This window comes from Lactuca serriola, chromosome 3 (genome assembly GCF_051521515.1).
Source record: "Lactuca serriola cultivar US96UC23 chromosome 3, Lser_US96UC23_V15, whole genome shotgun sequence".
NCBI lineage: Eukaryota > Viridiplantae > Streptophyta > Magnoliopsida > Asterales > Asteraceae > Lactuca > Lactuca serriola.
Window position 1 is genome coordinate 236,860,306 of NC_136410.1, and position 23,141 is coordinate 236,883,446.

Here is a 23,141-nt window from a genome sequence, read left to right on the forward strand (position 1 = left end):
AGTGATATCCCACCATCATCGGGTCCATTAAACAAAGTTGAAGTCAACTATGACGAACTCTTCAATCCCATAGAGATCGCAAATCTCTCAGAAATTTTGGTGTCTCTGGTAGCCCAACAATAACATGCATAAGTATCTGGACCAATCGTTTATGAAGGAACGTCATTCAATACTTCCACCTCATCGGTTGAGGGGGAAAGTTCAGTTCCTTTGGAAGTTACAACCATCTAGGTTCCAGTAATTGAAGATATGCTCCAACACCCACCCGCAGACCAACCAAGCAGTCAACCGTGTCTGAAGACTCTAAGGATGAAGAAGTTGAAAACATTGATACAAGAACAGATCCATGGATTATTATTCACTCATAAGTCTAGGGGGAACCGACGTCATTGGTTCAGGGGGAACTCCCATCTACAATCCAGGGGGAACTTACTTTACTTACCACATAACCAGTCCTAACAGTCCAAGACTCATCTACGGGTTGTTCACACATCGAGGGGGAACTACCTTCTTCAAGTAGACCCGAAGGGTCCTCTGATGTAGAGGATATTCCCTCAATCGCAGCCACAGACTATCAGCAATCTCGTCTACACATTTGGACGAAAGATCACCCCCTGGTTCAAATCATTGACAACTTGTCTTCAGGGATTCAAACTCGTTCTTCTAATGATTTAAATAACCATTGTCACTATGCATCATTCATGTCATCCGTCGAGCCCAAAACCACAAAAGAAGCACTTATGGATCCCGATTGGATCGTTGCAATGTAAGAGGAACTTGCGGAGATTGAACATAATAAAGTTTGGAAATTGCTACCGAAGCCAAAAGGTCACACTATTTTCGATACAAGATGGGTTTACAAAAACAAGTTAGATGAATCTTGTGTGGTAATACGAAACAAAGCACGCTTAGTAGCAAAGGGGTATAGTCAACTTGAAGGTGTTGATTATGATGAAACATATGCACCGGTTGCTAGAATTGGACTAAAACCCAAACCATTTGAAGTCCAGGGCCCTAATGTAACACCAGTATATTCGAGTTAGTCAATTTAGAGACAATAAGCGTTAAAAATGACTTTTTGATAGAAGATTATTTAAAGTAAATAATCATAAACAAAGTTATAGTATATGTGACAAGGATTCCATACATATAAAACACTAAAATCCAACTTATAACGAAGAAGTTATGACACGTTGAAGTTTTAAGACTAAACCAGCACAACGTCGTGTATCGTAAAAAATGAATTTTTGATAAACTACTTTTTGTCCTTAGAGATCTAAACAAAAGTCATAGTATACGTTAAGCTAAGAATGTACATAAAAAAGAACGTCCAAATCTCAATTCGTTTGAGGAAGTCATGATTTTTCTATGATTTAGCATAGTAGTATACAACCCGGAAATCGAACTTTAGATCGCTCAATTTTTAGCCGACACAACCTAAATGAGAATTGAAGATCTCATTAATAGGAGCTCAACGATATAAACACAGTCGGAAACGAAAGTCAGATGACAAAGTTATGAATTTTTAATGCACTTTAACTATCTAAGCCTGTTAAAATATAACTTTGAAAATAAATTCAAAATTAGCCAACAGAGTCTAAACAAAAGTTGTAGACCACGTCGCTACTTACATGTAAATACAAAAAACGTCAAAAATGGAGCTCGTATGTGAAAGTTACGGATTTTAGAAGATAATTAGTTTTTCGAGTAATATACGAGTGACACATGGTGTGATCTGAGCCACTGCTTCTTCCCCATGCCTTTCCACCAGATGGTGACACTTGGAACCTCAACACGTCGTGTAAGGCTCAGAAACACGTCGTGTTGGTCAGTTTCCCAGCCTATAAATAGAGGCGCAAATCTCTCATTTTCTTCACACCTTTCTAACTCTTCTCTCCCAAATCCCCCTAAAGCCTCAAGGCTTTTTTCTAGCCCTCCTTAGGAGTTAGTAGCGAGTCCTAGAGCGCCACAAGGCTCCGAGAAGAAGATCTTTCGGCTCTGAAGTTCTGCCTGAGCAGAGCCTGTTTCCTCGCTAAACCCCCTTGTAAGTGAGTTATGCTTACCCTACTTAAGTGTAACTTACGTTTAAGTTGCTTATCGTTATTATGAACCTATAAAGAAGATTTATCAGTGAATCATAGTCGTTATACTAATTGCACTACTTACGAGAGAGGTGTCTAGAATGGTCACCTTGGGCTTGGTTGTGGATTTCAAAAAAGCTATATGTCGAAACGGTCTTGCCTCCCAACTGTCCTATCTGGTTGATCCTTGCTTGATAGATCATGACGTAGACCTTGAGTTAATGATAAATCTACACTAATAATTAGTCGCAATAAATATTTGACTAAAATCTAGTAATAATGATACTAATAATTAGACCTTGAGTACACATTCTTGTGCAATGGTCAGGTCCACCACAAAAGATCGATAAGATTATTTGTCATAGTTTACTAAAGCTCAGTAAATATGATTATACTTACAAGATTAAGTGTAACTCTGAGACATTGGAAAAGGTTCCAATGTAAGGCAGAGCGAATAAGAAGAATCAACTTAGGCAAAAAGATAAAAGTTTCTCAAATCTGAAAAGATGGGAGAGTACTTTAGTATTAGTTTTGTGATCATCTTAATGATTAAGAAAACATAGCACAATTATTTCTCTAAGGGAATCTTAGTGCATTCTTATGACTAAGAAGAGGAATCTTGAATTTTTGAAATGGTTAAATCAAGAAGATGAGTCATACTTCGTTCCAATATAAGTCTTAGAGTCATACTCCAAGATTGTAACTTGAGTGACATGTCTTAGAGAAGGTTTAAAACACTTGTCAAATGTAAGAGTAAAAGTTTTCTACTCTTGTACATTTGAAATTGGTAAGTTGTGATGTTTTGGATAAAATAAAGACCAACTAAGGCCAATTGTGTGAAGTGTTTGTCGTGATTAGAATCCACACTATCTCTTGAATATCTGAAAAGAGAGTCTTATATGTCAAGAGGACAGTGGGAGTCTTAAAGGTCTTGAAAGTCTCAAGAACTAATCAAGAATGAAACCTGAAGTTCCTCACTAGCACACGACTTGAGGTTCATAACCTATCGTGTTGACATATTCTGTGCCCATTCCAGTTAAAGTTGGCTTTGCATATGAGTTCTTAGAGTTCTCAATTGGATGCATAACAACTTGGAAGCAATGGCAGGCCCTTGAGCTGCCAGGTGGCAAGAAATTAAGATTGAGTTCAGTCCATATGAGTTTGGATTTGTCATTAACCTTTTCTTGTGACTATGGTTTTGACAATTCACATGGATACACTACTAGAAAAACAGCCTTTTACGACGCTCATTGCGCGTCGTAAAAGGCTTAGACGACGCGCAAATGCGCGTCAAGGAAGGCCCTGTCATAAAGAGAGACGACGCACATTTACGTCGCTCATTTACGACGCGCAATTACGATGCGCGTTTACGACATGCAATGCGTATCAAGGAAGACCCTGTCATAAAGGAAGACGACACACATTCGCGTGTCGTAACCTTACGACGCGCGTGTTAATGACACGTCATGCGTATCAAGAAAGCCCCTTTCAAGAAAGGCCATGTCATAGATGAAGATGACACACATTTTTGTGTATCTTAATTTTAAGTGTTTAAAAAAAATATTATTTATAGATTTACTAATTTTCAAATTAAATAATACATTAAAAATCTCAAAATACAAAATAAAATACCAAAAATAACAAATATAATTTGTTTCACTAATATGTCAAATACAAATTATTATTCCAATAGTGAGTAAATGTTATAAAAAAATGAACTCATTTATATACAATTGCATTATCTAGCTTACTATGTGCCAACAAATCTCTGTGTGTTTACTTTTGCTTGAGTCTCGTTTCCTCCAAAGCTTCTGGCCATGCCAAAATATGATATCTTAAATTAATCAAGTCCTTGGCGTGAAGTCTTAGATAGAAGCTTAATTGCAATCTCCAATCCTTCTAGCAGACCCTAAAGATCATTATTGGCCACATAGCAGGATCAACCTACAATCTCTTTTCTGCATTCTTATTACTTGCAGCATCTTCTGCCTGTTTGACCAAGGTTGTGCCTTCAGCAGCAACATGCTACATTGCGTCAAAAAGATAAAAGCAGATGACAACAAATACAAATAACTGCATTCTACTTAAAAAAAATAGAATCCAACTCCTAAATCACAAACCTGTTTAAGCATACTAGAGACAGGATCCAATCCATGGGGTATTTTTGGAAAATAATTCCAACACAGAACCGAAAACATTCCAGAAAGTGAAAATCAGATCTATAGGATAGGGAAAATAAAAGTATACAACATAACATGTCTTTAGCTGATTCGTCCACAGAGACAGTAAAATTTTGTAAATACTTAACACCAAGCGATTAGGTTTAGCACAAAGCATGGTTAATTCATGCGCACACACTACTAGAAAAACGCTCAAACCATTGTCTGTAATTGTAGAAGATTTGTAACCTGTATTTGGACCCCTTGACTTCAAAGAAGGCTGAGAGGTGAGATTATCCAGCAACTTTTCATCCTACTCCATATCACAACATTCATCAACTGTAAAAACAACAGAAAGTATGCTATGAATTTAGCTATTTAAGTCATTCATAATATGTTGTAGCATTAATTTCACACAATAAACAGATTTAACATAACATTATTTTCACGTGGATTGGAACAGAACAACAACCGATTGAAACAAGAGTGTCGATTAGCCTATGATAATTTTATAACTGCATAAATATACTATACTAATATGATATGTTATGGGCCATTACAATGGCAAACAACATTTGTACATTTCTAGATATGTTGTAAAGTCTAATGGATTCAATGTTACTGAAGTGCTCAATTTCAAGACTTCGTGCACTATAAAACATTATTATGACTATATTTGATCCAACTAAATCTATATCCCAACCATACAAAGGTATAAATATACTAAACTAATATGATATGTTATGGGCCTTTAAAAAGTCTCATTACTGAAACTATTGTAGCAAAATTGTCATCAGTCAAAAGCACGTCTGAAGCACTCTGATAATAATGATTATTAATTTGCTATATTATAACCATAAAGTCAACATAAGAAAGAGTTGACTAGTCAAAAAGTCATCAAATATACCTTTGCAACTGTTGTGCCTGAGTCCATGGCAATTCATATATCTGCTTTCTTTAATGCAGGTGCATCTAGAGGCACTACCAGGGACCACAACATTCTTTGAAACTTTAATAGAATTGATATACTTGTAACTTGCCGTGTTATCACATTCACATTGCAATAAAAAAAATTAATAACACATCATCATAATCATAGATCATGGATCATGGATCATGGATGTAGTTTAATTTAATAAAAAAAATTGAGGCAGTGTAAGTAACATGCCAGTTGGGGGAACAGGTGGATCATCAACTAAATTTGTTGCTGGAATGGGAATATTCTCAAGGCCTCCACTGATGTCTTCACATACCATCCTAACATTAAAAACAACAAATTAGCCATGTCAGTCACTAAAGAAGGCTGCCCTTCCATATGCTTGAGACGAAACTTGTAAACATAGAAACCCGAAAACCCTTTTTTCTGCCCAATATTTGACAACCTGAAAAAGAAAAACAAGTATAATTTTAATGTTTATATAAAATTATTACCTATTTATTCTAAAAAAATCCCAAAGTGTCTATTAGTCTACCTTGTACAATCCATCATGTGTAATTTTGATTCATTGTTGCTTACCACAATATCAATAAAATTGTCAAACATAATGTATATAGGTGTGACACTTGCTTCTGCAACCTATCATTTTCCTCCATTAAAAGCTATAATTTTCCTCCATTAAAAACTTTGGATTCAGAAACTAAAGATGGGAAGCCTATTTCCCCTTTTTCTCCTTGCATCTGTAAAGATCATTAACAACCACAAGGTTCAAAGTTAAACCTACACAACCATTTGAAAAGAGATTTGGAAGAAAAAATTGCTAAATTTATAATCATACCATTGATCTTGGAACCAAACTTTGATCTGTTTGGGTTCAATATTTGAGAGAACAGGGCATTCATAAATGGGTTGCTAACAGCAAATAGAACTGGGTTTTAGTAACATCCAGTTTAGAGCTTCTGCTCTGAATCTTTGAAACCCAATAAAAGAATAAGAAATCTTTGAAACCCAATAAAAGAATAAGAAAATAAAGCTCTCATCTTACCTAGTTTAACCACATGGCGATTGATGATTATAATTCCCCAACGATTGTTTAGTATAATTACCGAACGATTGTCACGGGCAAAAAGGTAATTAAACCTTTAAACCTTCACCTGCAATGTATTTTCATACTAGTTAGCAAAGGTGGTCCATTCCATCAAACAAGAATCCTATTGTGGGATCATTTGCATTCTATAGATGTTGACAAGTCAGACTTGTTAATTAATGCATAAGAAATATAGGAAAAATAATAAATCATGATTGATGAAGTATACATACACACAAACATGAGAATAATAATTATCAAGCTTTCCGATTCCTCTTATTCTAAAAACATTTTGCAATGACCACTATCAAATTATAGTTGAGATCCATTAATGGGATCCCAAATTGAGAATCAACTAGAACATACATAAAGCATTAGGAATGTAGAACATTTTCTTCTTCTTGTCCTATTTCAACATTCTATGATTAATCATGTATCTTAATTACCTTTAGCCATCAGATCATCTCTATTATAGCAGCAAGATTGCTGATTATCATATAAGAAGAAAAAAAACATACACATTGTCACTAAGGCATATCATCAAACAATTGGTGTGCAATAAAGATCTACTTAAATTAGGATTCCTAAGTTTTTTGATCACGTCTAACTATTAATGAGTAGTAACATGTGGTTTGATCAGGCAGCAACAAAGATTTTAGCACGCCAATTGGTCAGGCTTAGACAACAAATAGCCAACCTACAAAGTAGTCGGGCTCAAATGAGGGGGATAACAACACATACATAGGTAAAATGAGGGACATCACAAGATCTTCCAATGCTTTTTGCTGTCAAAAGTCCCATTGTCTTGGCACATCAAAAACAGCACCAAGATTGCCCATGCGATATACATCAATGAGGACCCTGATAAATGGTAATAGTTCATAAAAAAGAATGCCAGATGGAAGTACCTCTATGAATTTTTGGAAGACTAACTGTTCTGATATATTGGAAAAACTTCATATTTCCGAAAATGCCCCTCAAAATGCACCTCCTCAGGCATCACCTCCATCAAATGGAATAAGTTCCACTGTTGAAATTCCTTCTTTGCCCCCGATATCGCCTCCACAGTATATTCCCCAAGGAAAAACATCAGCCAAAAAATAATAAGAAGAAGAAGGGTAACGACGGAGCTGTGATTGAATTAAAAAGAGAAGAGGGGACATACCTGTTAGAAGAAGGGTTATCTGATTGTAAAAACAATATATTCTCTATTTCCATTAGTACCAAACACAACCACGTAACCTTAGACCTCAGTTAGTTGCTGAATCACCGAGCACAACACCGAGCACAACCCTAAATCTTCGAGGAGTCACAGTCGCCGACGAGGTGAGGCGAGACGACGTCGCCAACCTATTGTAAAGAGGACTCCTTTGCGTTTTGAATGGTTCTTGAAAAAAACCCTAGAATCGTCCCTTCAATTTTGTGTGTGTGTGTGTGTGTTTGAGAGAGAGAGATAGAGATAGAGATGTGTGTTTGAGAGAGAGAGAGATAGAGATAGAGATAGCGATAAGTCTGTGCATGTGAGAGTCAACATATGTTGAATAGGATTTTTGAAAAAAGAAGTAGAATCGTCCCTTCATGGCGGGCCATTCAAACTTTTCGGAATTTCATTTCCCCCAAAAGAACTGACCCCGCGTTTCATTAAAAAAATATAAAGCGACATACATAGAGGACGCGCATTTTAAGTTATGTGCCCTCCGTGTTTTTTTTTTCAATGTGACACTTATTTTAGCACGTGCGAAAATGCATGCCCTAAATCCTTCTAATTTTCCGAGAGTAGACATTATTTATAGGGCACACACTAATGCGTATCATAAAAGAGCGCGTGTCATGGTTCGCGCGTCGTAAAAGGTTGTTTTTCTAGTAGTGATAAGAACACATACACCATTAAATCTAAGTGTCATAAGGTGTCTCTCCGATTCATGAAAATGATGGTGAGGAAACACTTTCACTAAGTAGATTTTAGTTAGATAGCAATTGTGATATTTGCATTCTAAAAGTCGTTAGTGGAGCGTGTGTGGTTTACCGACACACTAACTTGGACTTGTGAGAAGTGGCAAAGGTCTAAACAATCAAGAATATGATTACGAAATCCCTTTTCATAGCTCTTAAAATTGTTTAGACACACCTGTGAGCTATCTAAGATAAGGTGTATGATTATGATAAAGTTTTATCAAAACAATCTAGTACCAGAAATCTGAACTTTGGTAAAAAAGTCAGCTAATTTCTGAGTACATGTCAAAGCTAGTGGGAGCATAAGTGTTATGTTAATAATCATCATGTTAGTGGGAACATGATAATTATGATAAAGGAGATATATATGAATTGAATGTTGGAATGGCTCAACATAAGGAAATTCTGTATATGGGTCCATTATTTGCGTTCTAAAATTCGATTATGATTACAACATCCCTTTTCATAATCTGAATTATGAGAACTTGGCAAATAGAAATGGAAATGTTATAGCAAAAGACTGGTTTAGTCTTTATGTGAGACATCATGAATCGTGTCCCATATGCTTCGGATATAGGATCGATTACATGTGCTATATTCATCCTTTCTAAAATTTTCCAAATGCCTGGGGCATTAAGAAGGAAAAAGATCTAGAATTGGATATGACTAAAAGGATTAAACAATTGTTGAGGACAATCTAAGGTTTACCAAAGATTGGTTGCTCAAGGACAGTTGGAAGTATAGTGATAATTCTGGAAGGACCATATTGACATAATCTGTAAGGAGGCAACTCTTGTTTAGAAGTGATAGTCAAAATGGAATCTGGAAATGTTTCAAAGTTAGAAATTATTCAATCTGTGTAAGATTAGGAAACTTAATGCAAGAAGGATGTTCCCAAGGAGCTGATCTCCTTTGGAATGCTCTGTAATGGTTGTGTCAAGTCCTTTTGAGTTTGTGCATAATCATTACAAGAGGTTCAATGCATATAAGTTTAGAATCTAACCGATTTCAGTAAATGGCATGAATTTGGAATTCTTGCATTTGCAGTATGGATTTGGGTCTGTGAAAGAGGATTGTTGGAGTTATGTTCAATTGATATATTTCACAAAGTAAAGATCATAGACAAACATAGTATGCATACTTGGTGTATGGCATGACTAGTGTTTAGAAAACATAGTGTACATGCTTGGAGCAAGGGACAACTATTGTTTTAAATTCAAGAATAAAGTTGATAGTTGAAACAGTATACAATGAATAATGTGTAATCATATGGTGATAAATAAAAGGTGTTTTATTTATGTTCATAGGTTTTGATACCATATTGGATTCAATTATTCTTGTGTTTCATTTTGCATGTTTTGACTTCCAGAATAACTAGGTCGTTCTTCCGGAATGACTAAGTTATTCAAACCATCCACAGTCGGTCATATGTTGGAAGTAGATACGAATTAAGACTATCATGGGTTGGCTTGTAGAGGTCTAAGGTGTTGGACAAAGGGCTACAACACTCATGAGTGCTCATAAGTTCTGAGTATTGGATTCAACCCGCGCTCATTGGAATTACTTCATGGATTTTATCACGAGTGATCATGAGATGATAATATCTTATATTCTTCAAACCTATAGATATGAGTTGTTACTATGAGTTGGTTGTACATTGATTGCACGAAAACGCACTCGGTAACTCGGTGTTATAAAATGTGACTTTGTGTATGATTCAACAAGTAGTAGAACAAGCCATATGAGTCGAAGTTTATCCATTCCTTTTACCTTCAGGATAAAAGCGATATCTGTGGGCCCCTCGATGATTTGATGATGAAAAATGGAAGTGCTCGGCCGGGCCAGGACTGATTTGATTTGTTCAATTAGTCATTCGTCATAAATCGGAAATCGGGAAACAACAAATGGACAGAGAGAATGATTATAATCCATGCCTCAGTCCATATGATATCTAGAATGGAGGAATATATGATCCCTTATCTAATGGACAAGTCATTGACAAAGGTCAAAGTTTATCGAGAAGGTCAGAGTTCGACAGAAGCTTTTGAGAGCTACGATTGCCAGTCGGTTCTTGAAGTCATACGCAATAATAGTTTTAGACTTATCCAAGTGGGAGACTGTTGGATTAATGTCTAAGTCCATAACTATAATTGGTAAGACTTGACTCGACCAGACATGGTCCATTTGGGTTGCATGGCATCATGCATTTGGATAGACTATAATGAGAGAAATAACACTTAAGGTTGGTTAATATATTATAGGTTCTAATATATTCATAAGATTATTTAATTGGTATTAATCAAGAATTAATCTAGGATTAATTAAGTGATCCGAAGAAGACTAATTAAATATATGGGTTGATTGTGTAAATCATCCATACTTATATAGTGGGCTAATGCTCCATGGATTATCTAGTTGGGCTAAAACCCATATGATGCTTCATGGATGCTCCATGGTGTTTTTGTACCCATGGATCATGGAAATGAAAGGCCATGTTAATCAGGGTTTACATGGTGTAACCCTAACTATACATGCATCTTATTCTTGACCAAAACGGGGCACTAGAGAGAGTAAGAAAGGGCTAGCCGATTTTCATGAAGTGTGAAGTTCTCTCAAGTCATTCCATTTGTATTTGGTGTTGTGTGAACCATTTGAGGTGTCACACTTGGGGCACTAGGCACTCAAGCTTCATGAAGACTTTCTACATCAAAGAGGTATGTATTCTATCTTGTCATATTCATTGTTTTGTATGCTAGATTAGGATAATACCTTGGAAGTTCATATTTGCATGTATAATAGAGAAAACATAGATCCAAGGTATTTAGGGTTGCATGTACACTTAGGAGTGTTAGAATGCTCAAAACCCAACAACATTTATGGGGTTTTTATGGTATATAATGCAAGATACACCATGCATGAACGACAAGTTCAGACCTTTACGTGATTTTTGGGTGTTAGAAGGCCAGATCTATAAGTTAGAGAAATAGATCTGACCTTAGAAGGTCAAACGAGTAATGCCATGGAGGAAACTCGCCGAGTCCATAACAGAACTCGACGGGTCGGACCGGGTTGCCCCGTGATTAGTGACCAGTGGTAACCCGTTGAATTGAGAGGTTAACTCGATGTGACATCCCCAAAATCACGGCCAGAAAAGACCGCTTCATTTATGCTTTTAAAATAATTTCAGAGTAAATACTTTTGATTTAAAAGAGTTGCGGAATTTGTTCCCCAAACAAAATATGATAAAATAAAGTTTATCTAAGCATTTCATCAAGAGATGCATTTTCATTATATAACAATAATCGGGATGTCATGTTCCGATAAACAGACCAAAAGCATAAACAACAAAAGATACACCATACAACAGTTACATATAACAACGGGTCAAATATCAAAAGATCTTGATAAGTCATCCAACTTATGCTCTCGTGCTACTACCTTTAATACAACAAAACTGAGTGGGTCAGGCTTGGGAGCTTGGTGAGCATATAGGGTTTTCAACCCACAATAAATATTTATATTTAATTTCACCAACCAACAATAACCCGATTACCCATTACCGTTATCCTCACTTTATGTCCCTAAAACAACATATAGCTTAAGGGACCTAATATAGGCTTTTCATCGGGACGGACATCACTGCAAAGGGGTTTCCTCAACAGTAGATGTCCTAAAGGAAACCATGAGGGTGATAGAGTACACCGGTGAACACATCGTTCACAACACCTACAGGTTATGAGCATGCTAGCATTCCACAGGACTGTCTAGAAAGACTATGTGGTCGTTATCCATACTCTGCTGAATAACTAGATCAACAACAACAACATCGAGGCCTCTCATCTGTTTATCACACATCAACTATCTACCCATGTTCTACCCAACATATTAGTAGATAAAACTATATATTTTTATATATAGTTTAAAACCTGTATAACATTCTCATTCAATACATATTCCAAACAACAGATGTCACACCCCCGAACCAGACGGCGGAAACGTCCGGGGGCTGTCGTGACTCAATTGAATACCACAACATTGAATATATATGAAACAAAACAACATTCGTCACCATTCATCAACATAATACAACCAGTAGTGTTTACATGTCATACATTGTTTGAGATATTACATTTCCGAAAATTAATATTGTTTGGTTCATTCAAAAATAAACTGCAACCGTCACTGAGCATGATTTCCCTTGACTCACTGGTTTCCTGAGAATACAAGTATTTTGAAAAACGTCAACATATGAAATGTTGGTGAGTTCATAAGTAGTGTTTGAAATCAAATGTTTATATTGTTTGAAAAACCACCAGAAAATCCGATATTTTCTGAAAAGAAAAGCTTTCAAAAACGTTTGTGAAGATCCATAGGTATGCTTGTTTGTTTCTATACTTGCAAAAATTGTTCATTTAAGATGTATGCGTTTAAAATCTGTATGTGATAAAAACCCTAGGGAAACCCGATGTTCCCCTAGTTCTTTTGAAATCCATTGAGTTGCGTTGAAACCATTACAAAATAGTAGTATCGGTCCCAAGCGACGTTGGAAGGTTCTCGAGCATTGATTATTTACTACAAACCCGCATTACACAAATGCCCGGTTTATAGATATACCAACGATTCCCGAAGGCGTCGTCAGTACTAATCACGTTATCCAATCGCCCGGACTATGAGTAGTCCCACATCCGAAGAGAAAGAGGTCACGAAGACCCCGGTAACTCTATTAACCGGCTGGGGAAATATGTGTGCGAGGGGTCCCCGACCCGCCTCGTAAAATGTGTAGACTTTTCTAGCAATACCATGGCCCTTGGGGTCCAATGGTACAAGCCATTGAAAGTCACCCTACGTTGTGCCAAGTCGGTAAAACTCAACACTTCGTAGAAAAAAAATGTCTTCGGGCCTTAAGATCAGGTCATTGGGCTAGCTAGGCCCAACAAACAAGATTTTACACTTTTGGGGCCCGAAGATGGTGCGTAGACGTCTGTGCACACTCGTATGTATATGTGTTACCAATCGTTATTTGTATGTATCAAAAAGTTAGTAGTTGTGGATTTTCATTGGCTCGAGACCGAGCCAATTCGTTTAACAACGACTTTTGGTATTGTAATGAGTTGTATCTCGTTGGTAGTTGAGGTGTCATTATTTGATCACATTGTACATATTGAATCAGCCTTGAAATATTTCTGTTTTCAGCCCCTCATCATTTGTAAAATTTACATTTCCAACCCTTTTATTAAATATTTCCCGGTTTGGTCCTTAAACTATTTTTCTTGACATTTTAACACCAAAAATTATTGTAATTAATATTTTCCAGCATATTTTTCAAAGAAAACAGTTTAAGTCCCTAAAATGCAGTTTTTCTCGGTTTTAGCCCATCTTTTCGCAATTTTGACAATTTTGGCCCAAAATGGAAAATTTTTGCAACTTTGGTCCTTTTTAAATTTAAAAAGCATTTTAGACCTTTGAAAAGGGTTTGGGACACTTATAGTCCACTGTTTTACAGAATTTCACAGTTTTGGCCCTTCAAAACAGAAAAATTCGCATAATGGGCCTTATTGGGCCGAATTTTTCATTTTTAGCCCAATAGGCTTGAAATTTATGTTTTTAGTCCACTAATTGAATAGAATTCCAGAAATAGCTTTATGAAAACTGTTTTGGCACATTCCAACCATCAGAATCTGTAAAATGTCAATTTGGGCCCTTACTTTTGTATTTTTCACATTTTTGGCCCAAAATGTGTGTTTTTAGTTTAAAGAAAATTGTTGCTAACCACTTGGCTATTTACCTAGTATCACTTATTATGTAGGAACATATTTGAAGCTAATATCATAAAACATGAGTTATATCTCGGTTTTGAGGGGTTTAATGGCTAGATCCAACATTAAAACACATATAAGCATACATATAAGCATGGAAATCATACAAGGCATACAAATACATATAGATCTACACTTTCACTTGTATTCCCCCCCACAAAAACTCTTAAAAACAGAAAATAGGGGTATGAATCTCACCTTGAGTGGGTAGTTTCGGTTCTTGAAGAAAAATTGGAAGAAATGAAGTGATTTTTGGCCCTTGCACTCCTTGATGAACTTTTCGAGATTATGGGGTTTCTAGAGTGCAAGATCACGGTTTTTACATGGATTAGGAAGAGATTTTGATAACAAAAGAATTTAAACCATAGATCTATGCATAATCTTACCTTAGATGATGATTTACTTGCAAAATCCTCTTGGAAAGTCCCTAAATTTCGAGATTTTTGGAGAGGGGAGGGAAGGAGAGTTCTTTGAGTGTTCTAGAGAGAAAGTTGAGATATTTTGGTGTGTGTGATGATGCTTGGCCGAGAGCAAGAAGGGAAGAGAGAAAGAAGTGACTCTTGAAGTGATACATGCATGGAGGTATGTGATATATGCCTAGAAATCCATTAGGTAATAGTGAGGTGGCAACACTAGTCAATTCCCCTTGGATTTGGGCCTTGGGCCGAGAATATGAAGGGAAAGAGGAAAAATTTGGGCTTTTGCCCCCAAGCCCAACATTAGAGGTAGTTTAGGGTATTTATTGGACTTATAAAATAAAATTGTGATTTTTGTGCTTTATTAAGCTAGGTTAGGTTTAATTATGGATCAAAACTTGTGTTTTATTTCCTTCTAGGTTCTACCTAGCCCAAAATATTGAAATAAACGAATGTGGGTCCAATTAGAGCCCAATTAGGGTCCTAAACCCATGTTAGTCTAATTGGAAGCCTATTGGTCCACTTGGATCCAATAAGGAAGTTCTAGTCCAAAATAGACTTAATAAGAACTTCTAGGGTCTCCAATTGTTTGATGACTATTTGTAGTTCTAGCATGTTGTATTTGATTGAAGTTTTTGATTCACATTAACTTGAATGTATAGATTACATGGCTAAAAATTTACAGTTGTGACATCATCCCCCCGTTAAAGGGAATTTCGTCCCGAAATTCTGTTTGAAAGCTAGATTTGAGGATTATTAGAATAGGTGAGGGTACTTTTGCTTCATTTGATCTTCGCGTTCCCACGTGAATTCTGGCCCACGCTTTGCGTTCCACCGTACCTTCACGATCGGGATGCGACTCTGCTTAGTACGCTTCACCTCCCTGTCCATGATTTCGATTGGTTCTTCGACGAACAGGAGGTTCTCATTGATTTCGATTTCGTCAAGAGGAATGATAAGGGTTTCATCTGATAGGCACTTTTTCAGGTTAGAAACGTGAAACACGGGGTGCACACCGTTTAGCTCCGCGGGTAGTTGTAGTCTGTAGGCTACCGGACCTATTCGGGCGACGATTTCGAAAGGTCCAATGTACCGTGGGTTTAGCTTTCCTCGTTTTCCGAAACGTATAACCCCTTTCCAGGGTGAGACCTTCAACAATACTCGATCACCGACCTGGAATTCTAAGGGCTTTCGCCGTTTATCAGCGTAGCTCTTCTGCCGGTCGCGCGATGCCTGTAATCGAGCTTTGATCTGGACAATCTTTTCTGTGGTCTCGCGAATGATTTCCGGTCCTGTCATTGCCCTATCCGACGTATGTGTTCTTGCTAGCTGGGTGTCACCTACTTCAGCCCAACATAACGGTGATCTACATTTACGCCCGTACAGTGCTTCGAAAGGGGCCACCTTAATGCTCGAATGATAACTATTGTTATATGAAAACTCGATCAACGGTAGGTGGGTATCCCAAGACTTTCCGAAGTCTATCACACATGCACGAAGCATGTCTTCAAGCGTCTGAATGGTTCGTTCGCTTTGACCGTCCGTTTGTGGGTGATACGCGGTGCTCATATCAAGATGAGTTCCCATTGCCTTGTGGAGCGACTGCCAAAAGCGTGACGTGAACCTACTGTCCCTATCCGAGATGATAGATTTTGGCACTCCATGAAGTCTTACAATCTCTCGTAGGTACAAACGCGTCAGCCTCTCCATCTTGTAGGACTCTTTGATGGGCAGGAAATGGGCAGATTTCGTCAGTCGGTCGATTATTACCCATATGGTGTCCAATCCGTCCGACGTCTTGGGCAGCTTGGTCACGAAGTCCATAGAAATCCCCTCCCATTTCCACTCAGGGATTGCCGGTTGTTGTAACAATCCGGAAGGTTTCTGGTATTCCACTTTTACTTTGGCACACGTAAGGCACTTACTAACATAAGTTGCGATTTCCGCCTTCATGTTAGGCCACCAATAGTGCTGCTTAATGTCCAAATACATCTTGTCCGAACCAGGATGAATGGAGTATCGTGTCTTGTGGGCTTCCTTCATAACGGTCTCCCTGAATCCTCCGATCTTTGGAACCCAAATACGGTTCATGAAGTAGTATACCCCATTCTCTTTGACTTCCAGGTTCTTCTCCATTCCACGTAATGCTTCGCTAGTTCTATTTTCCGCTTTCATAGCCTCTGCCTGAACTGATGCAATTTGAACGGTCAGATGAGACTGAATGGTTATCGAGTGCGTTTTCGTACGGCGATTTGTGTATTCCTTCCGACTTAATGCGTCAGCTACCACGTTGGCCTTGCCTGGATGGTACTTGATCTCGCATTCGTAGTCGTTTAACAATTCCACCCATCTTCGTTGTCTCATGTTCAGCTCCTTCTGATTTAAGATGTGCTGGAGGCTCTTGTGGTCCGTAAAGATGGTGCACTTTGTACCGTACAGGTAGTGCCTCCAAATTTTTAGAGCGAAGACCACAGCTCCCAGTTCTAGGTCATGGGTTGTGTAATTTACTTCGTGCGTCTTTAGTTGACGGGACGCATATGCTATTACTCTTCCACGTTGCATGAGAACGCAACCTAAGCCCTGATTTGACGCGTCACAGTAAACTACAAAATCTTCCGTTCCTTCGGGTAGAGATAATACAGGAGCGCTACAAAGAGCTTGCTTCAAGGTTCGAAACGCAATCTCTTGTTGGTCTGTCCACTTGAACGGCACACTCTTTTGCGTAAGCAAGGTAAGTGGCTTGGCGATCTTTGAGAAGTTTTGGATAAATCTTCTATAGTAGCCTGCTAGGCCTAAGAACTGACGAATTTCTGTGGGCGTAGTCGGAGTTGCCCATCCTTCCACAGCTTTGACCTTAGAGGGATCCACATGAATCCCGTCTTGGCTAACTACGTGGCCTAAGAAATTCACACTCCGAAGCCAGAACTCGCACTTGGAGAGTTTGGCGTAAAGCTTTTCCGATCGCAGCGTTTCTAGGACTTGTCGAAGATGTTGGCCATGCTCCTCTTTGCTTCGAGAATAGACGAGGATGTCATCGATAAACACAATGACGAAGTTGTCCAAGAACGGTCGACAGATTCGGTTCATTAGGTCCATAAATGCGGCAGGTGCATTTGTTAGACCGAAGGGCATTACGACGAATTCGTAATGTCCATAGCGGGTTCGGAAAGCGGTTTTAGGAATATCTTCTTCTCGGACCTTGAGTTGATGGTATCCGGACCGTAGATCTATTTTAGAAAAATAGCTAGCTCCTTGGAGCTGGTCGAATAAATCATCGATTCGCGGGAGTGGGTAGCGGTTTTTGACAGTGAGTTTATTCAACTCTCTGTAATCGATGCACATTCTGAAAGATCCGTCCTTCTTTTTCACAAAGAGCACCGGAGCTCCCCATGGCGAGTAGCTAGGTCGGATAAATCCCTTGTCCAGAAGCTCACTGAGTTGGCTGGACAATTCCTGCATTTCAGCAGGAGCCAGTCGATATGGTGATTTAGCGAGGGGAGTTGCTCCTGGAACGAGGTCGATTCGGAATTCAACCTGTCTCTCTGGGGGTACTCCTGGAAGATCTTCGGGAAACACGTCCGGATATTCACACGCTACCGGAATGTCTTGGATGTTAGTTTCTTCTTTTGTCTTGTCCACTATGTGGGCCAAGAACGCTAAATTGTTCTTTCGCAAGTGCTTTTGTGCTTTGATGCACGAGATGAGGCGGAGATTCGTACTGGGTTTGTCTCCGTAAATTACTAGGGTTCCGTGATTTGGGAGACGAAGGCGAACGGCCTTCTCGTGACACATAATCTCAGCATGGTGGGGGCTTAACCAATCCATGCCGATGATCACATCGAAACTCCTAATTGATACTGGCATTAGATCTATTCGAAAGACGTGCTGGTTAAGGGTTAGGGTACATCCAGTGTAGATTTCCCTAGTGGATTCGGTCTTCCCATTGGCCATTTCCACCGTATAGGTTTCATTTAGCTTTTGGGGTTGTTGTTTTAGTAAATGTTTAAACTTCTCGCTTACGAAACTTCGCTCCGCTCCGGTATCAAATAAGATGCATGCATAAGTGTGGTTTAGGAGAAACGTACCGGTCACAACTGCGGGATCTTGAACTGCATCACTCTGACCCATGGTCAGCATTCTTCCTGTTCCTCTGTTTCCGGAGTTGTTGTTGTTGTTAGGGCAATCTCGACGGAAATGTCCCGTCCTTCCACACCCGAAACAGGTGTGGCTAGGCCCTGCGTTGTTGCCGCCGGCATTGGTGTTGTTGGTGTTGCGGTGATTGTTGTTGTTGTTCTGGTTGTTTCCCTGACTCTGGTTCTGAGAAGGATAAGTCCTGCAGAACTTTGCAGTGTGTCCCCTTCGATTGCAACTGGTGCAATGGAACTCCCTACATTCTCCTTGGTGATGGAAACCGCACTTGTTGCATTTGGGATGAGTGCCGGAATAGGGTCTTGGAGTATTTGAAGCAGCTGAGGCTGGAGCATGTGATGTGACTGGTACCGGCGCAGTGACAGCGTGAACTGCCACCGTTTGTTGCTTTTTAGAGGTCTCGGGGCCTTGACGCCCCTTCCTCTTATTGTTCCATCCTTTCTTACCATCGCTCTCCTTCTTCTTCTCGGTCTCTACCGGTTTCTCGCCCTTTTTGTGGTTATGATCATACAGCCTCTTTGCCAATCTCTTCGCACTGTCAAAAGTTTCAGGGTTCGCAGCTATCACATTCCCTTGAATGGGGGATGTCAGTCCCCAAATGAATCGTTCAATCTTCTTCCCCTCTGATGTGATCATACTCGGGCACAACAGAGATAGTTCGCTGAATCTCGATATGTAAGCATCGATGTTCCCATTCTGCACCGTGAGATTCCATAGTTCCTGCTCCATCTTCTGTATTTCGCCTCGGGGGCAGTACTCAGCCGTCAACATCTCTTTCATCTCTGCCCAGGGAATAGAGTTGGCGACAGGAAGTGTCATAGCTTCCACATGACCATTCCACCAAGTGAGCGCTTGGTCCACAAAAGTGCAGGCCGCGAACTTCACTTTCATCTGCTCGGGGCACTCGCATATCTCGAATACCGACTCTACTTTCTCGATCCATCGCTTTAGGGCGATCACTCCTCCGGTACCGTTGAAAGTTCGGGGTTTAGCGTTCGAAAAATCCTTGTAGGTGCATGTTTTAGTGATTCCTTGGTTCGTCCCGTTGTTCGAACTTCCGGAGCCTTGACCATTGCCTCCTCCGTTGCTTCCTCGGTGAAGCTGTGCCATAGTTGCCGTGACCGCAGCAGACACGGCTGCCTGGAAAGCAGTGGAGTCAACTTCCGGCGGGGTTGGTTCGGGATTTCCGCGAGTAGCTGGGCGAGGCATCTTTCTGTCATGAAACGGAAAGATGTTGAGTGTACGTGGTTTCGGTGAGGTGGCGACTCTACTAACTAGGCGTATGGTGCGAGCCTAAACATTACTATCATCAAGCATGCAATCATAATGTCTCAACACATAGCAACTGAGAATAATTTAGCAAAACACACAAAAGTTTATTAATATTATCCGCATTTAGTACAAGAAAATTTGCTCGTAGGAGCATACATAAGTAACGCTAATCCGACAGCATAACGGCTCCATGAGTAGTGTAGTCACTTAAACATAGAGCCGGAGTACATAACATAGTTACTAATATCCTACTACGATAGGTCTATCCCTAACCGCGATGAGCTGCGTCAGGAGGTGGTGCCGAAGTCATATGCCGAAATGTTGCGCTAGTAGCTGTGCCATCTCTGCCATGTCTCCTATAACTTCATCCCTCTCGTGCTCTGCTCTCACTGCCCGAGCTTCCATAGCATACAGCTGTTGTCGCAGTGCGGCGATCTCAGCTTCGAGGGAACGGTTCTCCCTCGGGGGGTTCACTGGTGGAGCGGGGTGATCTGGTTGGGCCTCGTCCTCGCATGGTGGAATGGGGTCCTGGCCCCCGACCTGACCCTCCTCGTCGTCATTGTCGACCTCTCCAAATTCGTAGTCAGTGTCTATATATTCGTCGGGTTCGACGTCGTGTGCTTCTCCTGGATGCTCTTCCAGCTCATCCACCAGCATCCCGTGAGCTACTAAGGCCTGATGAAACTGGATACCCGGCTGCTCCTCCTCAGGCTCCTCCTCCTCCTCTAGCCACCCGTTGTTTCCCTGATTAGGGAAGTAGGGGTCTCCAGGGTGATGAAAACCAGCCATGCTGTCTGCGCGAGTACGTAATTATGCTACATTATTCCTAGGGTACTATGACTATTGCACAGGCTAAGCAAATATTCTCTTTTTGAGTGGTAAGGGTATAATTTTTAGGTTCCCTGGCTATTCCGATCTCATCAAGACATGTGTTAGTTTTACCTTGGAGAGAATGTAGTTGATCAGGCTACATTCACTCCTTGGTATCACTAAGAACAGTCCCGAGTTAACCGAGATACCAGCATTATGGTGTTTGATTCAGCGTTAGGTCCTTACTCCTAATGCAAGCAAGTGTATTTTATTTATTTGTTTTGTTCAGAGTTATGTTAGTCCCTCTTTTTGGTTTATAGTTGCATATCAATGTATGGCTCGACATGCTAGTTCACTATAAACAAAGCTCTGATACCAACCTGTCACACCCCCGAACCAGACGGCGGAAACGTCCGGGGGCTGTCGTGACTCAATTGAATACCACAACATTGAATATATATGAAACAAAACAACATTCGTCACCATTCATCAACATAATACAACCAGTAGTGTTTACATGTCATACATTGTTTGAGATATTACATTTCCGAAAATTAATATTGTTTGGTTCATTCAAAAATAAACTGCAACCGTCACTGAGCATGATTTCCCTTGACTCACTGGTTTCCTGAGAATACAAGTATTTTGAAAAACGTCAACATATGAAATGTTGGTGAGTTCATAAGTAGTGTTTGAAATCAAATGTTTATATTGTTTGAAAAACCACCAGAAAATCCGATATTTTCTGAAAAGAAAAGCTTTCAAAAACGTTTGTGAAGATCCATAGGTATGCTTGTTTGTTTCTATACTTGCAAAAATTGTTCATTTAAGATGTATGCGTTTAAAATCTGTATGTGATAAAAACCCTAGGGAAACCCGATGTTCCCCTAGTTCTTTTGAAATCCATTGAGTTGCGTTGAAACCATTACAAAATAGTAGTATCGGTCCCAAGCGACGTTGGAAGGTTCTCGAGCATTGATTATTTACTACAAACCCGCATTACACAAATGCCCGGTTTATAGATATACCAACGATTCCCGAAGGCGTCGTCAGTACTAATCACGTTATCCAATCGCCCGGACTATGAGTAGTCCCACATCCGAAGAGAAAGAGGTCACGAAGACCCCGGTAACTCTATTAACCGGCTGGGGAAATATGTGTGCGAGGGGTCCCCGACCCGCCTCGTAAAATGTGTAGACTTTTCTAGCAATACCATGGCCCTTGGGGTCCAATGGTACAAGCCATTGAAAGTCACCCTACGTTGTGCCAAGTCGGTAAAACTCAACACTTCGTAGAAAAAAAATGTCTTCGGGCCTTAAGATCAGGTCATTGGGCTAGCTAGGCCCAACAAACAAGATTTTACACTTTTGGGGCCCGAAGATGGTGCGTAGACGTCTGTGCACACTCGTATGTATATGTGTTACCAATCGTTATTTGTATGTATCAAAAAGTTAGTAGTTGTGGATTTTCATTGGCTCGAGACCGAGCCAATTCGTTTAACAACGACTTTTGGTATTGTAATGAGTTGTATCTCGTTGGTAGTTGAGGTGTCATTATTTGATCACATTGTACATATTGAATCAGCCTTGAAATATTTCTGTTTTCAGCCCCTCATCATTTGTAAAATTTACATTTCCAACCCTTTTATTAAATATTTCCCGGTTTGGTCCTTAAACTATTTTTCTTGACATTTTAACACCAAAAATTATTGTAATTAATATTTTCCAGCATATTTTTCAAAGAAAACAGTTTAAGTCCCTAAAATGCAGTTTTTCTCGGTTTTAGCCCATCTTTTCGCAATTTTGACAATTTTGGCCCAAAATGGAAAATTTTTGCAACTTTGGTCCTTTTTAAATTTAAAAAGCATTTTAGACCTTTGAAAAGGGTTTGGGACACTTATAGTCCACTGTTTTACAGAATTTCACAGTTTTGGCCCTTCAAAACAGAAAAATTCGCATAATGGGCCTTATTGGGCCGAATTTTTCATTTTTAGCCCAATAGGCTTGAAATTTATGTTTTTAGTCCACTAATTGAATAGAATTCCAGAAATAGCTTTATGAAAACTGTTTTGGCACATTCCAACCATCAGAATCTGTAAAATGTCAATTTGGGCCCTTACTTTTGTATTTTTCACATTTTTGGCCCAAAATGTGTGTTTTTAGTTTAAAGAAAATTGTTGCTAACCACTTGGCTATTTACCTAGTATCACTTATTATGTAGGAACATATTTGAAGCTAATATCATAAAACATGAGTTATATCTCGGTTTTGAGGGGTTTAATGGCTAGATCCAACATTAAAACACATATAAGCATACATATAAGCATGGAAATCATACAAGGCATACAAATACATATAGATCTACACTTTCACTTGTATTCCCCCCCACAAAAACTCTTAAAAACAGAAAATAGGGGTATGAATCTCACCTTGAGTGGGTAGTTTCGGTTCTTGAAGAAAAA